This window comes from Vidua macroura, chromosome 13, assembly GCF_024509145.1.
Source record: "Vidua macroura isolate BioBank_ID:100142 chromosome 13, ASM2450914v1, whole genome shotgun sequence".
NCBI classification, from domain to species: domain Eukaryota; kingdom Metazoa; phylum Chordata; class Aves; order Passeriformes; family Viduidae; genus Vidua; species Vidua macroura.
Genome location: NC_071583.1, coordinates 20,559,382 through 20,578,129, shown reverse-complemented (window position 1 = coordinate 20,578,129; position 18,748 = coordinate 20,559,382). Strand labels below are relative to the sequence as shown.

The 18,748-nt window shown below is 52.7% G+C and overlaps 1 long non-coding RNA gene across 1 annotated transcript; it reads right to left on the bottom strand.

Moving 5' to 3' along the window:
• Positions 1-13,020: 13,020 nt before the first annotated feature.
• On the bottom strand, positions 13,021-14,656 carry LOC128813737 (uncharacterized). Its single transcript, XR_008439152.1, has 3 exons — positions 14,639-14,656; positions 13,988-14,153; positions 13,021-13,456 (listed from the first exon to the last, which is right to left on the bottom strand). It is a non-coding gene; the product is annotated as an uncharacterized LOC128813737 (long non-coding RNA).
• Between the last annotated feature and the right edge of the window lie 4,092 nt (positions 14,657-18,748).

Here is an 18,748-nt window from a genome sequence, read left to right as displayed (position 1 = left end):
TCCAAAAAGGAAGAAAAGGGACTCTGCCTCGGGCAAGAAAAACCATATAAAAATTGCTCGGGCAGGACAGTCGGCGTGAAGCATAGGGGACCCTCTGCTGTAGCGGTCAAACCTGTGTCTCACCGAAGTGCTGATACCCGGGTTCAGAGCACTGCCTTTTTTTGGATAGTGGCTTTTCATTGTTATTCTCTAAATTTTTATTTGGTCCAATAAATACATTTTTTTAAATTAATAAATTGGAGCATTCATTTATAACAATCTTGGTGAGCCTTGATGTGATCTGATTTGGGGGTCTGGGGAAACCCTTTTTTGTCTAGGCGGCGCCCTGCCAATTTCAACGGCTGGAGGGCACTGGGGAGTCCCGTAGAACCAAACAGATTTTGAATTCGGAGCCAGAGCCACTATCAAAAAAGGGGGATAAAACGGGCCCAGAGCTCTTGGGAACTCGGAGCAGAATCTCCGAGGCCGCGGTTAATTTTTTTCACTCATAAAAATCTACATGCATGAAGAATCCACGCGGGAAAAAGGACCGTAAGTATCGCATGGTTGAGTGAGGGGTGATCGAGCATGTGTGTGAGATGTGACATTGTCACGGGGTGAGAGAGGCCCCAAGACGATCGCAGTTCCACTCTTCCACGAGGAAAGTGGTCGGTTGCGGGGGAAGCAAACGGAATGGGGAAATCTCATTTTACGCGTAAAGCGTGCAACTCAGGGAGTTCAGGGGTTCGATCACAGGCAGATTGATGAGGGAGGGTATGTTCTCGGGTGTTTGAGAACTGGTAAACTGTGGCAAGCACATTTCTCTCTCTCTCAGGATTTTTTATTGAGGTGCACAGAGAGAAATGAAAGAGAAAACAATTTCTATTTCTGCTCCTTGTTTTTCTCTTGTGGAATGTGTTTGGAGAATTGTTTACCCAGAGTGAGCGCTTGGTTGGATCATGGTGGATTGTTTGGGCCTGACAGCCAATTGGATCCACCTGTGTCTGGGCTCTGGAGAACAGGGTCACGAATTGTGAGGAGTTAGATATGATGGTCAGAGAAAGTGGCATGTAGTGTTTGGTATCCTCTTTTATATAGCATATTGGTGTGTTGTAGCATAGTTATGGTGGAGAAATCGTTCGGCCTTCTGAGGTGGAGTTGGACATCATCGTTCTTCCCATTGGGTTCGCCGACATCTACAACAGTAAACCTCTTTGGTCCAGGACTTTGGAAGTCCGGGGAAAAGGTAAGAGAGCTCACCACCAGTTGCTGGTCCACAGAGCGGTTTGCTGTGAGTGATAGGCTGGTAACATTCAATCGGGACAGGCTAAAACCTCAGTATCATCCAGGACGGATTCAAGGACTTTGGTAAAGGAATTGAGGTAAGCAGGCTTGTTGAGGTATGGGGCAGAAAAAGAGTAAAATTCAGGGAAAATCCCAGGGGATACCTGGTAAAGGGCAGCAGGACTGTTTGCCAGAAATCCCAAGGGGAAGCCCATTGGGGTGGATTTTGGAGCATTGGGAGCACTGCCCCCAGAGACGGAGGAAATCTAAGGAAAAGATGATACATTACTGTGTGGAGGTATGGGGGAACATGGAAATTGGGAAATAGCAGTTTTGGCCCATGTTTGGCACATTTGATACAAGAATGTGTCAGGCCTTATACGATGGTATATATGAAGAAAGCGGGCCAGAAGGGGAGGAGCTGGACTATGCCAGATTGTGGGAATATGCTGGTGTCAGGCTATTCCCGGTCCGAACTCAGGGTGTTAACATAGATCAGGGTGAGACCTGGGAGCCCTTGGACAACCTTCCACCCCCATACCTAAACCAGGTCCAGCCCCCAGTGCCCGCTCCAGTGGATCACCCGCCTCAACCCGCACAGGCACAGGCACCGCCGTGTAATATACAGCCCCCGGCTCTGGCGGTGCCGGACCCGCCGGGTCCCTCTCAGCCCCCGCCTGTGCCACAGCAGGCGGACGGCCCCGGGCACACACTCCCTGCCGGCGAAACTGCCTCTCCTCCAGCCAGCAGGATGCGTCGCAAGATGCGGATGGAGAACCATGGCGATAGTGAGGGGGAAGGGGACAGACCCGGTCTCTACCCCTAAGGGAAGTACCAACCGCTCCCGGAGACATTGGGCATGTAAATGTGCCTATCAATATGGGAGACGTAAGAGCCTTCAGAAGGGAAACGGGGAAATTAATGGATGACCCTCTGGGGGTAGCGGAGAGGCTGGATGAGTTTTTGGGGAACAGTATCTATTCATATGATGCTATCTGCACCATTCTGAGGTCGTTGTTCGACACCGAGGAAGGGGACATGATACGGCAGGCTGCAATAACGGATTGGGAACACAGGAATCCCCGGGCGGGGGGAGCGGGGCCGAGAGGTGGCCTGAACAGAGGCCATCATGGAATGCCCAGTCAGAGGAGGATCGGCTCAAAATGATAGGGCTGAGGAACATGGTAATACAGGGAATTGAGGGGGCGGTACCAAAGGGGCAGAACATCAGTAAAGCATTGGGGGAATGCCAGGGGAGGGTTGAAACACCTACCAAATGGCTGGAACGGTTAAGAAAAAGTCTCCAGATGTATTCAGGCACTGACCCTAATTTTCTGCTTGGGGCTATTTTGTTAAAAACACAATTTATTGCTAAAACGTGGGAGGACATGTGGAAAAAGCTAGAAAGAATAGAGATATGGCAAGAGAAAAGCCTCCAAGAATTGCTAAGGGAGGCACAGAAGGTTTACATGAGGCGGGACGACGAAAAACAAAAGGCTCAAGCAAGGGTGTTGGTGGCGGCGGTACGGGAAGCGCAAAAACAGGAGCGGCTTCAGAATCCCGGAAAGCCGGCACCAACGCAACGGCCCCGGGGCAAGCTGAACCCCCCTCAAAAGAAGGGCACAAACAAACAGGTAAGTGGCCCTGAGTGCTTTCACTGTAAACAGAGAGGGCACTTCAAGAGGGAGTGCAAGAAAAGAATAAAGGATGAACAAATTTTTCAGGAGGATTAGCGGTGTCAGGGGCTCTATAATTTGGGGTCCAGAACACCTGGAGAGCCCTTGATACAAGTTAAAAATTGGACCCCAGAAACAAGAATTGGTATTTTTGGCGGATTCAGGCGCAGAAAGAACCACAGTTCAGCGACTGCCACCGGGATGTACTAAAAGTAAGGACTCAATGGTGGTCATCGGGGCCAAAGGAGAACCATTTAAGGTACCGGTTTTGAAAAATGTGGAAATGGAATTGGAAAATAAGTTTTGCCTGGGGAACTTACTGCTGGTAGAAGAAGCAGATTATAACTTGCTGGGGAGGGATTTAATGGTAGTCCCGGGGCTAAGCCTGATAGCACAGGACTCCCAGCTAACGGTAACTTTATACAAACTGACCGTGGAGGATGAGAATAAAATAAACCCTAAAGTGTGGCACACACAGGGAGAGGCGGGGAGGTTAAATATGGAGCCTATTCACATTGAGATTGAGAGGCCAGAGGATCCGATCAGGATCAAAGAGTACCCAATTCCCATGGAAGGTAGGAGGGGACTGAAACCTGTAATAGAGGATCTAATCAAGAAGGGCACATTAGAGCTGTGTATGTCAAGACATAATACTCCTATCCTGGCAGTACAAAAGGTGGATGGTAGTTGTAGGCTGGTGCAAGATTTGCGGGCGGTAAATCAAAGGACAAAAACCTTGTTTCCTACCGTCTCGAACCCGTCCACACTACTGAATAACGTATCCCCGGCAGATACCTGGTACAGTGCAATAGATTTAAAGGATGCCTTTGGGACTTGTCCGCTAGCCTGGGAAAGTCAGGACTATTTCGCATTTCAATGGGAGAACCCGGACACAAATAGAAAGCAACAATTAAGGTGGACATCCTTGCCTCAGGGCTTTGTAGATTCGCCCAACCTATTTGGGCAAGCCCTTGAGAAACTCTTAAGTGAGTTTGTGCCAGTCAAAGGGACCAAGTTATTACAATAGGTGGATGATCTGTTGGTAGCCGGACCCAGGGAGGAGGAGGTACAGGCAGGTACAATAGCACTATTAAACTTTCTGGGGGAGAAAGGGTTGAAGGTCTCAAAATCCAAATTACAGTTCACAGAGCCCGAGGTCAAGTACCTAGGACACTGGTTAACAAAGGGTAAAAAGAAGCTGGGTCCGGACAGGATAACTGGTATTATCACCTTACCCCCTCCCCAGACAAAGAGGGAGGTCAGGCAGCTGCTGGGGCTTCTAGGATACTGCCGGCAATGGATCGAGGGATACAGCGAGAAGGTAAGGTTTCTTTACGAAAAGCTTACCATGGATAAGCTCAAGTGAACAAAGCAGGATGAGGAAGGTTTTAAGGAAATAAAGGACACTCTTGTGGCTGCCCCGGTGTTGAGCCTTCCTGATGTAAGGAAACCTTTTCAACTGTTTGTGGACGTCAGCAATCACACTGCCCATGGGGTTCTAACCCAGGACTGGGCAGGGGCCAGGAAGCCAGTGGGATACGTATCAAAGCTTCTAGACCCTGTACGTAGAGGGTGGTCCACCTGCTTACAAGCAGTTGTAGTAGTAGCAATATTAGTAGAAGAAGCTAAGACGGTAACCTTCAGGGCAGCACTGGTAGTTGACACCCCACATAGTATACGGAGCATTCTGCAGCAAAAGGCTGATACATGGCTGACTGATGCCAGGCTCCTAGAATACTATATTAATCCACTCCCAGGATTTGGAGTTGTGGACTACCTCGGCCCAAGACCCCTCACAATTCCTATTTGGGGAGGCAGCAGGAGTGCCTTTCCACGACTGTGCCGAAGTGGTGGAACTACAAACTAAAATAAGACCAGACTTGGAAGAGGAAGAATTGGAAGAAGGTGAGAAATGGTTTGTGGATGGGTCTGCAAGGGTCATAGTCAGGAAAAGGAAGTTGGGTTATGCGGTGGTGGATAGAAGGACCGGGGACGTGGTGGAATCTGGGCCCCTGAATGCTGGGTGGTCAGCACAGGCTTGTGTGTTATATGCGGTATTGAGGGCCTTGTGGAAATTAGAAGGGAGAAAAGGAACAATTTGTACAGATTCAAAATAGGCATTTGGGGTGGTACACACGTTTTGGAGGAATTGGGAGGAAAGGGGGCTGCTCAATACCTGGGGAAAAGGGCTGGTGCATGAGGAAATAATCAGACGGATCTTAAAGGCTATAAGGGGGCCAGAGGCAATTGCTGTAGTCCATGTAAAGGGGCACCAAACGGGAATGCGCTTCCGCACCAGAGGGAACAATTTTGCAGACAAAGAGGCCAAAAGCACGGCTTTGATGGAGGCAAGTACCCCGGGAATCGAGGAAGGGGAGGTTCAGGAGTATCCTCCCCACCCCTCCCCGAAGGAAATCGAGGGGTACGAGAAGTTAGGAGGCCGGCTAGAAGGAGGTAAGTGGAAATTGCCAAACGGAAGGGAGTTATTGTCTAAGGACTACACCAGAAAGATCCTGAGGAGATCGCATCAACAAACACACTGGGGTGCTCAGGCCCTGGCAGAGCAATTCCTGAGATTTTTTGGGTGCAAAGGGATTTATGAATTAGCCAAACAAGAGGTACAGGGATGTATGGTTTGTCAAAGGATTAATCAGGCAAGGACCCGAAAGGTGGCACTGGGAAGCCGCCCACTGGCATACAGACCTTTTGAAAGGATTCAGGTAGATTTTACTGATCTGCCTAAGGTGGGGAGATGCAAATTCTTCTTAGTAATAGTAGACAAACTAACTCACTGGGTAGAAGCCCTCCCGAGCTCTCGGGCAACGGCTCAAACAGTATCAACATTTCTACTGGAAGAAATCATTCCCCGATATGGGTTAATAAAATGCATAGATTCGGATCAAGGCACGCACTTCAAAAATTGTTAGACAACTAGCTGACTCTCTAGGGAGCCGGCGGGAATACCACACCCCTTGGCATCCCCAGAGCTCTGGACAAGTTGAAAGGATGAACCAAACATTAAAGGCTCAACTGGCAAAATTAATTTTGGAAGCAAAAATGTCTTGGTTAAAGTGTCTCCCCTTAGCCTTATTAAATATTCGAACCATGCCTCACTCCGAGACTGGGCTGTCACCTTTTGAAATGCTGTATGGGATGCCATATGAACATGGTATGCCAGTAGGGCATCCAAGGATAGAAGATGGACAGATACAACCACACCTCATATCTATAAGTAAAAATCTACAGGAATTGTGGAAACAGGGAATCCTGACACAAAATACCCCTTTAGGCTTCTCCATACACAGAATACAACCAGGGGACAAGGTGCTCATAAAAACATGGGAAGAGGTCCCATTAACACTTCACTGGGAAGGCGCTTTTCTTGTCCTCTTAACCACAGATACAGCCATACGAACAGCAGAAAAGGGTTGGACCCACGCATCCCGAGTAAAGAAGGTCGAGCCACGGGAAGAGACGGCAGAGTGGAAAATCACCTCTCCACCTGGGGACCTAAAGCTCACTTTGCGTCGACCAAGTAAATGACTGGTAGGGAGCCGATAAGGTGCACTAAGCCCGATTGTGAATGTTACCCATTTGTGCATTTCAAATGTGAGTTACTGTAACGAGGTTTGGGTCATACGCTGTAGAAGGGGGTATTGGCCAAGGGGTTTGTGTGATAAGTGCCTGGAAGAAGAACTGTGCCTGACTAGCCGTATCTTAGAGCTTGCCACAAGACTGGGGATAATCGACGTAGATTCTGAAATTTGGTTTTGTGTGTTCCAAACCGGGATAAGGGAAAAATTGAAATCAAAGGCTCAAATTCTTGCTATCGAGTGCTGAAGGTTAAATAAAGTACGCTGCAGTGCAGACACAGTTAAACTGTCGAGGTGGGGTGTCTTTAAACGGAGGTGTGCAGCTCGGTGCAGGTATGACAGCACAGAAGACTATTCTTGCTGCCGAGGAGATGGCTTACTTCGCCACTGGTGGCACCCCAGTGGGCGCAGGCAGAGGCAGAGGAATAATAATAATCGTGGGGGTCCTGATCTACCTGAATCTGGTAATGTGCCTCAAGACCGGTACGCGTTTGAGGAACTTGCCCAGCACAGAGGTGCAAGGCCCCGGCAACGGGTGCGGGCACTGCGTACAGACTGCCCAGAAAGAACACGGGGAATCGGAGGCTCCGACATCCCCAGTCCCAAAGAACTGCAGCAAGGGTAAGATAAAGGGGCACTGCCCCAGGAACAGCACTCAGCAGGGGAATAGCAGGCTAAAAGGAAGAACAAGGTGGTATACACAAAAGGTGACCCCTAAGGACGGGCGGTCAGAGCGCAAGGTACATAAAAGAAATACTGAACAGGTACCTGTCCCGATCTGTGATAAATGTAACCGAACAGTATGGACCGGGGGAAAAATGGAGTCAGTGTTTGTAGCATACTTTCGGGCCAATCCGTTATGCAATGACAATAACCAGTTGGGAATGTATGTTATGGGTGGTAAAACATACTGGGTGGGGAAGAACTTAAAGTATGAAACTAAGACGTCCCTCAAAGGTGAGCCGGTTATCTTGGACCTTTTAGAGGATCAGGATGACTGAGTTGGCTTGCAATATGACCGAATGTTCTGCTTTTCGAGGAACAAAGAGGGAGTGGACCCAGGGAGCAAAATGAAACAGCTATCACAGGAGCTGAGAAAACAGGAAGCAGAAATGAGGAAAAGAAGGATGGAGCAGGAAAGGCTGAGAACCCTAAGCGAGCAGTATGATCAGCTGGAAAAGCAGTATACCAGCTGGGGTTTACCTGCCTCAGATCAAAACCTATTTGTGGATCTGATGCAGGAAATCGCAACGGAATTGGGCTTATCTAATTGCTGGATCTGCGGGGGGCTCAAATCAGCGGAAAAGTGGCCTTGGAAAGGTGAGAGCCTAGCCCCAGAGCAACTCCTAAAATGGGATAATGCCAAAACCTCAAAAACAATTCAGAGACCTGAGGGTTGGGTCTTGGGCAAAAGAGTGATTGGGATGTTCTGCGTTAGCAGGGAGGCAAAGCAATACATTGAAATGGTAGGATACGCTCCATGTGTGTCCACTCTGACAATAAACTCCTCTAACGAAAGCAGAGTGTGGCAACCTGAGAACCCTACAGGGTACTGGAGCCAAGGAAAAAGAGACAAATGTGAATGGAGTGAAAAAATTGGACTTTGCTGGAACAAAAGCTCTGGAACTAACCCTTACCAATCCTTGGAGGAGTTGAGGGGGTTCTCGAACGAACGCAAAATCAAAAACGTCAGGTGGAAAGCCCCGAATGGTTTGTATTGGATCTGTGGGAAGAAAGCATACAGCGAGTTGCCTCAGCAGTGGAAAGGATCACGTATAATAGGATTAATCAGACCTGCTTTCTTTACCCTACCTCGGTCAGAACGCAGCTCACTTGGGCCCCCCTTATACGAAACACTGAGCAGGAAGAGAAGGGAGGTAAAAAAGAAGGTCCCTGTTTTCGGTGGGGGTCAGACTTAGGGTGAGGAGGAGTGGCCCGCAGAAAGGATAATCGAATATTATGGTCCTGCAACATGGGCTCAGGATGGAAGCTGGGGGTATAGGAGCCCGATTTTGTTGTAAAATGCAGGCGAACCCAATGGGAAGAATGATGATGTCCGACTCAGTTCAGAAGGCTGAATGATTTCTTTATTTATTCTTTATGCTATAATACATTAATATACTATATAAAGGAGGCTACTAAAAACTACACGCTACTTTCTCTAACTACCATATCGAACTAACTAACAACTCGTGACCCTGTTCGCCAGAGTCCAGACACAGGTGGATCCGATTGGCCACCAGGTCCAAACAATCCTCACCAGCATCCAATCAAGCAATCACCCCAGGTAAACAATTCTCCAAGCACATTCCACATCAGAAAAACAAGGAGCAGAAACAGAAATTATTTTCTCTTTCTTTCTCTCAGTGTACCCCCATGAAAAATCCTGAGAGAGAGAGAGAAATGTGCTTGCCCCAGATTTATCTGTTAAACCGGCTGATAAGACTGCAGGCAGTGGTGGAGGTCGTTTGTAACCACACCTCAGACGCCCTTGAGCTGCTATCTAAACAACACTCCCAGATGAGGGCCTTTGTATATCAAAACAGCATAAGCCCTCGACTATTTATTAGCAGAAGAGGGAGGGGTCTGTGGAAAATTTAATGAATCGGAATGTTGTGTAGAGATTGATGACTATGGGGAAAGCATCAGAGGCCTGGCAACAGAAATTAAAAGGGGAGCACATGTTCCAGTACAAAAATGGAACTCCATACTCCAAGCATCCTGGTGGGATTATCTGTTTGATGGAGCATGGTGGAAGAAGGTAATACTCTTTATATTATGTTCAATAGCCGGGATCATACTCCTACCCTGCCTGATACCATGCTTTATTAGGTTGATACATTCCGTAGTACAGGGCACGCAAGCAGCAGCCATGCCCACAGACCCAGAATGTGCGATGGGAAAAACAAATCAAGTATCAAAAATAATGAAACTGGGAGAGGAAAACGTACACCGTAGAGCAGCAGATGCTTTGGCCAGATTTGAAGAACAGATAAAAGGGGAAGGGGAGGTCTACAGACTGTATCAGGGAATTCCGAGGGAAGACTGGCATAATGAACCTTGAGGTAACTAAGATTTGAGAAATAAGATGATAATATAAAGCACCAGTAAACGTAGTTGTGTAGAAGGTAGAGAAAGCACGTATTAATATGTTTATATAGAAGGGGAGGGATTGTTCTATGTGTATATGATAATTCGTGCAAATAAAATTGTTGTATATTTTATTGCCATGTACTGTTAAGATATACTCTTATAAGAAGTTTTAAAACGCACATGCCAGTGACAGGGATTGCAACACAATGTCAAAACCACCTGGACAAGGGAGGGAGAACTTAATTTACAATCAAATGAACGTGGCCAGCCCGGAGATGGATCGTCCATCAAGGCGGTCTGAGGAACACCTGGGACGAAGAATACGCGATAAATATCTGAGATTGAGATAGCCGGAGCCATCGCGGAGATACGTCTCAATGCCGAATTCCGGGAACGCGATCATGGGTGCTCATCACTCTCCGGACGTGTTTTGTTCAACTTGCCACAGTGAAAGAACTCCACCTGAATATGTGCAGTCCAAAAAGGAAGAAAAGGGACTCTGCCTCGGGCAAGAAAAACCGTATAAAAATTGCTCGGGCAGGACAGTCGGCGTGAAGCATAGGGGACCCTCTGCTGGAGCGGTCAAGCCTGTGTCTCACCCAGCGCCGATACCCGGGCTCGGCCCTGACCTTTTTTTGGATAGTGGCTTTTCATTGTTATTCTCTAAATTTTTATTTGGACCAATTAATACTTTTTCTTTAATTAAGAAATTGGAGCATTAATTTATCGCAAGGACAAGATAGCAGAGAGCAATGTAAAAATCGGCTGAAAATAAAAGGAGGAAATGCTAAAGGAGTTATTTGTGCACATTTGGGGGTTTGTTTTTCTTGGGTGCAGAGCAAAATCAAAAGCTCCTAAATGCCCAAAAGATTGGAAATGTGGAATGTCCTCCATAGCAGAGTGTCAGACCTCTGGATCCCTAGAACAATTTTATCGTGCTGGAACAGTGGCAGCTTGAGCTGGTGCCTCTGGGGGACCCTGAACAAAGAACCTCTGGGCTTTTATACCCTCCCAGCTGAAGTGGGATAGTCGGGGTCTTCCTGCTGTGTCCGAGTGCCCGGTCACTGGCTGGCACCGCAGGTCCCCAGGTCCTCTGCTGAGCCATCCCTCTCCTACAGTCAAGTTCAGTCTGTCACATTTGGCTTTTCTCTCTGACCCACCACCAGGACCACAAGAGCACATCGTCCTGAGGATGTAAAAATGCCTGTTCTTGCTGGAACATTGCTGTTGCGTGACAGCCCTGCAGGCAGAGCGGGCAGCTGTAGGGATGTTGACTCGTTTCCCTGGTGCCAGCCATGCTGCATGCATCGGAGCTCCTGGCTGTTGGTGCTCGCTGGGACACGGCCCGGCCCGGCACCACGGGGAGTTACAAAGCGTCTTCAAGGAATCCCCATGTTATGGACAAATTCAATTGGGGAGGCTAATTATAGATAAATCAATTAACAAGAATTTATTAAGCAAGCGGTATTAAGCAAAAAACAGTGCTGGGCGGCCGGGGAGTTTCCACTCTGCCACGGCGCACCTTCCCCCTTTGACCTTTTTGTTTTTATAGTCCCCCCTTTTTTTCGGTTGACGTATTTTCTCTCGATGTACTCTGCGCCGGTGCAATTGGTTGCTAGGGGGTCCTTTTTCTCTCTGCCCTTGGTGGTCATGGGGATGAAGGCTCCTTATCTTCTTTGCCGGTTGTCCTTGGCCTAAAAGTTAGCTTGTATATAGTTAGTTACACAGTCTTCTGTGCTAGCTGCATTTGCACAATTCTTAAGCAGAATACTTGTTGTTTATCAAGCCCCCCCCCTTTTTCCTCCTCTTTCTCTTCTCACAGTCTGAAATTCTCTATTCAGTTTAAATTCTTATCTTCTTTCAATGTTCGTTTTGATGAACAAAGACCTTTTTATTACACCCACACGTTAAAGCACACGATTCAGCCTGGGATTTTAAGTTGTTTGTCAACTTAAAGAGGGCCTAAACAAGTCTGCAAGAGGCCTAAACAAGTCTCCTATGAATTCTCTCCGTGGCCAGTTCAGTTCCGTCCCCGAATGCCCCTCAGCGTTCCCAAGGCAGTGGCAGGAGCCGGGCGCTCAGCCGGAGCCCCGCTGGGCGGGAAGAGCGCAAGACAGAGCGAGCCCTTGGTGCCCGGGATGGCCACAGGCCCGGGAGAGCCGGGCGGGCAGCGCCAGGGCCCTGCTCAGGGCTCCCCAGGCTCCTGTGGCATCGGTTCCGTCCCCTCGGGCGCTGAGCGGTGCCCGGTCCCGCCGCTCTGCCTGCGGGGCTGCCTGTGCCCGGCTCCGCTGGAGGCAGGGCCGGGGCTGCGGCCCCTGGGCTCGGGGTGCCGCCTGCCCGGAGCTCAGCACCGCCCGTGCCGTGCCCGTGCAGCGCGACCCGGCGGGGCAGCTCCGCCTCGCCCCCTCGCCACAGCCGTCCCGGCAGGGCGGCTGCCCCTGGGCCGCGGCAGCCCCGAGCCGGACGGGCCCGGGAGGGCCAAGCAGGGAAGCCGGGAGGGCTCCGGCCCCTGCGTGCCTCAAAAGAGACTCCAGCCCCACTGCCTGCAGCAGGAGGGACGCAAAGCACCGGCACGCTTATGAGAGTCCGCAGCCCTCTCCACATCTGAAATGAGACCCCAAAACCCCGTCACGGGCCTCAGCAGAGACCCCCAGCACCCTGCACACCGTGGGAGACATCCCAAGCCCCCTGCGTGCCTCACACAGGATTCCAAATCCCTTGCATGACTTACAGTGGACCCCCAGAGTCCTCCATGCCTCAGAGAGAACCTAAAATATCCCTGTGTGTCTCACAAGGGACCCTAGTCCCTCGTGCACCCTTTGGGGGACTCCAAAGCCCCCACGTGCCTTATGGGGAAGCCCAGGCCAGCTAGGCCAAGTGTTTTGACCTGGAAATCAAGTGTGATTGCAGCTGGCTTGCTGTGCCTCTGGGGCTGTTCATCAGCCCCATCAGGCCCCGAGGCCACACAGCCCTTCCCTTCCCTTCTGGCCCCCGCCCAGAGGAGCAGACCCTGTGCAGCACCCTGGATTGCTGATGGCCCATCAATTAGGTCCTATCAAGTGTGTGTTAATTAGGGAGGAGCTTTGTTTTGCCTGCTGGCATTGCAGGTCAGGCTGTGTCCCTGGAGATGTTTTTGATGGCTTCCCTCTTTTCCTGGGCATGCCACTGGAGGAGCTCCAGGCCCAGATGATCCCACAGAAGGAAATGTGCCCTCAGCCCAGGGACGCTCAGCATGGGCTCCCCCAGCCCCTCGGGGCCCCGCCGCTGCTCACAGCAGCCCCTGCCTGGCTCCTGCCTGCCCTCACCGTGGGCATCCACAGCTGCTCCTGGGCATGGAGCTCAGCCAGTGCTGGTGCTGGCTGGGCTTTGCTGGTGGTACCACCCGGACACGGGGGTGACAGCTCCATCTCTTTATTGCAACCGAAGTGGGGGCCATCACCTACCCTGGCAGGGGCGGGGGGTTACCTTCAATAGCGTTTAGGGGGCAGGGCCAGGGAGCTTAGGGGCAGAGGAGGGACCATGTTGGTCTCAGTTGGGGCTGGAGGGTGCTGGGCTGGTACCGGGGTCTTTAGAAGAACTGGGGAATGGGCTGGGACGGGACAGAGGGAGATCAAAAACGGGTGAAGGCAGCTTGGGGATACCCATGGGGAGAGGAAGTGGCAGTGGGATCTACAGGGTCTTTGGAGATTTCCTCGTAGACAGATCTACTGGTGTCCTCTTCTCAGAACTCCAGAAAGGGCTGACCAGGCCCTTATTACTGCTGGAGGTGCTCCACAAGCAGTCTGGGTGTGAGGGGAAGCCACTGCTTTCATCTCCTGTCCAGAGCTGCGACTATGGAAAGAGAGGAGAGCCTGAGGCCACCACCTGCCAGTGGCACACTGGGACCCTCCTACACAGCAGGGCCCAGAGCTGGCAAGGCTCCCCAGCCCAGCTGGAGCTGCTGGCACACCTTGGCCCAGCTGGACAGCTGCCCCCCAAGGCCCCGGCGAGCAGGGCACGGCTCTGGGCAGGCTCCCTGGCCAGGAGCGGGCCCCAGAGCGCGACTGCCTTGCAAGGGCAATCTCATCCCTGCTCTTTCTCCTCCCCACCTTGCCTCACCTCTGCCCTGTGCCCCTGGGGCTGCTCTTGGCCAGGCAGCCTCAGTGGGAGCCAGCAGTGGCTGCAGCCCCAGCGGGCCCCCCAGGACAAGGCCCAGCAATTAAGAGGCCAATGAAAGCACTGAGCAGCAGCAGAACCCTCAGCAGAGTTTTTTGGACAACCACAGACTGGCCACAACTCCACTGCAGACTCTCTGGGAACCTTTCCTGTCTATAAGAGACTTCAAAATAAGCTGTTTGAGGGAAAAAGCAACAAAGCACTCACCATTTTCTCTTCCAGGAATACCAGATTCTAAAGCAGCACAACATGAAGACAAGCTTCAAAAGAAGCATGCCTGCCATTAACTCTAGCGAGTAGCCTGTTCCATGACAGAAACCCCTTCCGATGCCCTTCTGGGAATCTGGAAGAGGTGCTGTGGTGCTGGCTGCATCTGTGGGAGCAACGGGGAGCGTGAGCCCGCGCTGTGCTGCACTGCTGAGCTGGCAGCACGGTGCATACGGCCAAACCCTTCTCTGAGCAGCCCCTGCCAGCCCTGGCCCTCCCTGCCCTGGGACAGCTCCCCCAGCCCCAGGGGACAGAGTCAGGCCCTGTCAGGAGCCAGTGCAGCCCCTGCCCAGTCAGGAGCCAGGGCTGGCTCTGGCCCTGGGCTCGCAGCAGGGCTCCCTCTCGGGGCTGCTCCCGTGCCTTGGGCCTCTGGGCACTCAGGGCCAGCTCCGGAAGCAGCTGCAGCGGGAAGGGCGTTGGTGCGCGAGTCCCGATTCCCCGGGGCTGTGAACGAGCTCCAGAGGCCTGGAAGCCGAGGCGCCTCCAGCTTTGGCTGCTGCCGGGCCGTGCAAGGGCAGGGCCTGGGGGAAGAGCTGCTGCCACACAGCCCCGCTGAGGGCTGAGCCCGGCTGAGCCCGGCACAGCAATTACCTCCTGTGCCTGTGCCTGCGCCTGGCATCGCCTTCCTCCCTGCAGCAGAGCTTGCCACTGAGCCACTGCTTCCTCCGGGATGTGCGTCCTTCTGCAGGGATGTTTGGTCCATCACTTGAAAAAGGAAGAGGCACAGCTGGATCAGATGGAAACATTCCCCATTGGAGAGGTGGCATCTTCTGGAGGCAATGCTTGTCAAAGTCACAGGTAAAGATCAGGAGAATGCCCAGGCTGTGGGGGCCAGAGAACTCCCTTGTGCAAACAGCTGCATCTCCTCATCTGCTCAGAGACTGGGAAATTGCAGGGGATCTCAGGGTGTGCATAACTCGTGGTGCAGTTTGGGCTCCCTGTCAGCTGCTGCCAAATGCCTTCTTGCAGAGGCTGGGGAGAAGCTGCAGCCAGGCCAGGCTGGGAAACAGCCCTGCAGGCCGTGAAAGCAGTAGCGGGACAGCCAGGCTGCCATGGATCTCTTCCCGCTGTGCCGGGCACGGCGTGTCCAGATGTGCAAGGAAATCCCCCAGCTGCTGAGTCCCAGAGAAGGCTGAGGGGAATGTACCCACCTTGTCCTCCCTGTGCTTCCTTCTGTGATTGTCTCAGGAATTCGTTTGACTCATGAGACTTTGTGGCTGCAGTATCTTGGGTCTTTCCTTTTGGAGGACCTTAAGAGAAAGAGGGAGAGTTGTTCCATTTCCCAGGAATGGATCCCACAAAACCAGTGCACAGCCTGTGGGGTCAGCAGGGGCACACTACTCACCCCTGCGACGGGAGGTCTGTTGGTGCGCAGCATCCAGCCCAGGAGCTGGAGAAGTCCTCCCTGCAGACAAACCTGTAACCCAAAAGCCACAGGAGCTTCTGTCATCTCTGCAGATCTGCACGAGCAGCACTGAGCCGCAGGAGCGCTGAGGGGATGGTGCAGGGCGAGGGCACACACATGCGTGGTTCTGTCCTGGCACCTGCAGCAATGCCCCCCTGGACGAGCTTTGGGCTCTGAGCTGGCAGCTCTCCCAGGGGGAAAGGCCTTGACCTACCCTCAGCATCTCCCAGAGGGTCAGTACTGGGTATGGGTTGGGAAGCTGCACCACCTTCAGCAACAGGTTCAGCTGCAAAGAAAGGCCGGACAGAACAGCTCCCGTGGCGCTGTAGGAGATCCTCAGGCTGCACCCAAGGCTCAGCCCGGGGGCGCAGCCCTGAGCCCGGCCCCTTCCCTCTCTGCTCTCCTCTGTGGCTGCACAGAGCACACGGAAGGACACACTGGCATTGCACATGGGAGGAAGATGGACAGCCAAATGCTCCTTCCTCCCACTGATAGCGATCCTGTGGGATCGCTCCGGGCTCCAGAAGGGAGCAGGGCAAGGCTTCCAGTTTCCTTCAAACTTAAGATGATGTTAAGGGAAATGGCTCATGAGTGAGCTCTTGTCACATTGACTCAGGTTATTCTCTCAGGAAAGGCACACTGAAAACTTGCCTCCAACATCCTCCAAGATCTTCAAACCATCATTCATCAGGACTTCCAAATAATCCAAGTCATGATCCCAGTCTAGAAGGGAGCACAGACCAGAACCATTTCTATGGTGTGCTGGAGTCCCCCTCTGCCTCAGGGAACTGGGTACTGCAAGGGGGTTGTGTACGGCTGTGGGAACCAGATGCAAATGGATATGGCCAAAGCTGCACAGGGGCCTGGGGAGCTCTGGGCTGGCTCCTGGTCCTCTCCACACTCTTTCCCTGCCCTGGCAACATCCCTGGAGGGGGAGCGGGAGCAGCCCAGGGTGCTGGGGGCGTTCTTCCTCCCACAGAGGAAATCCTCCCTAAAGGCCAAGGGTAGACTGCGGCAGGCAGTGCAACAACTGTCCCTCCCTCCCTCTGTCCCTCCTGCTCTCCTTCTGCTGGGACACTTCCCAGAGCCCCGGGGACATAGCCAGGTCCTCACAGGACACACTGGAGCCTTGCTCCTGCCCTCTGCCCTTTCCCCACCATGGTCACCCTGTGCAGTCTCTCCCAGGTTTCGGGATGTGTCTCCCACAGAGGGACCCCAACAGGACTGCTCAGTACCCGAGTGCCCTGAGCCTGCTCAGGATAATTCCCCTGGGCTGTGCCGCTCTTGTCTGGGCTGTGCCTGCACTGCCAAGCAGCAGAGAGGGCAGCTCAATCCTCAGCAGGGCTCAGGCCCAGAGACACAGCAGTTACCTCCAGTGACTGTGCCTGGCATCGCCTCCCTTCCTGCAGCAGAGGCTGCCAATGAGCTACTGGTTCCTCCGGGAAACTCAGCCTTTAGCACAGCCTCTCCTTCCATCTCTGGAGAAAGGAAGAGGCACAGCTGGATCAGGGGGGCTGTTCCTCACTGGGGAGGGGGCATCTTCAGGAGGCAAGGCTTGTCAAAGACATTGATATGGATCAGGAAATGTCCCAAGCTCTTGTCACTGGGCCAGAGCACTCCCTTGTCAGTAGCACACCCTTGCAATCAGCTGCGCCTCCTGATCTGCTCAGACACTGGGAAATTGCAGGGGATCCCAAAATGTGCATGGCCCGTGATGCAGTTTGGCCACCCTGTCAGCTGGTGCCAAATGCAGAGGCTGGGGACTGGGAAACAGCCCTGAAAGGTGTGAAAGCAACAGTGGGGCCGCAAGGCTGCCATGGGTTCCTTCCCACTGTTCCGCGCACAGCGTGTTCAGATGTGCAGGGAAAGCCCCCGGCTGCTGAGTCCCAGGGGAAGGCTGAGGGAAATGCTCTCACCATGCTCTTTGTGCAGTTTCTCCACTATTTGTTTCAGGATGTTGTTTGACTCAAGTGATTCCTTCTCTCCTCTAGGTTTGTTCTTCCCTCTCAGAGGACCTTAACAGAAAGTAGTTCCATTTCTCAGGACTGGATGCCACAAAACCAGTGCACAGCTTGTGGGGTCAGCAGGGACACACTACTCACCCCTGCGAAGGGAGCCAGGCTTGCGTGGAGCAATCAGCAAAGGGGCAGGAAAATTCCTCCCTGCAGACACAGCTGTAATTGAACAGCCAGAGAAGCTTCTGTCACCTGTCCTGGCAGGCTGTCAGCAATTATTCCTTGGTGGGACAGTGGGAACATACCTGCAGGAGGCTCCAAGGGCTTCAGAACTTCATTCAGCCATGCTAATGGAGGAGCCTTCCCATCAACCTCATCTAGAACGGAGCACAGATGAGAACATTTTTCAGGGTGTGCTGGCATCCCCTTCTGCCTCTGAGAAATGGGCACTGCAAGGCAGTTGGGTAAGGCCGTGGCAGCCAGATGTCAATGGACATGGCCAAAGCTGCACAGGGGCCTGGGGAACTCTGGGCTGGCTCCTGGTCACTCTCCACACTCTTTCCCTGCCCTGTGCAACATCCCTGGAAGGGCAGCTGGAGCAGCCCACGGCCCAATGGGAGTCTCTCACTCTCATGCAGAGGAAATCCTCCCTAAAGGCCAGGGGAAGACTGCAGCAGGCAGTGCCACAACTGTCCCTCCCTCCCTCCCTCCCTCCCTCCCTCCCTCCCTCCCTCCCTCCCTCCCTCCCTCCCTCCCTCCCTCCCTCCCTCCCTCCCTCCCTCCCTCCCTCCCTCCCTCCCTCCCTCCCTCTGTCCCTCCTGCCCTCCTTCTGCTAGGACACCTCCCCCAGCCCGAGGGCCCATAGCCAGTCCCTCTCAGGACACACTGGAGCCTTGCTCTCGCCCTCTGCCCTTTCCCCACCATGGTCACCCTGTGCAGTCTCTCCCAGGTTTCGGGATGTGTCTCCCACAGAGGGACCCCAGCAGGACTGCTCAGTACCCGAGTGCCCTGAGCCTGCTCAGGATAATTCCTCTTGGCTGTGCCGATCTTGTCTGGGCTGTGCCCGCACTGCCAAGCAGCAGAGAGGGCAGCTCAAGCCTCAGCAGGGCTCAGGCCCAGAGGCACAGCAATTACCTCCAGTGACTGTGCCTGGCATCGCCTCCCTTCCTGCAGCAGAGGCTGGCACAGAATCACTGCTTCCTCTGGGAAATGCTTCCTTCTGCACAGCCTCTCCTTCCATCTCTGGAGAATGGAAAAGAGACAGCTGGATCAGATGGAAACATTCCCTTTTGGGAATGGGGAAAGTGACAGCTTCAGGAGGCGATACTTGTGAAAGGCATG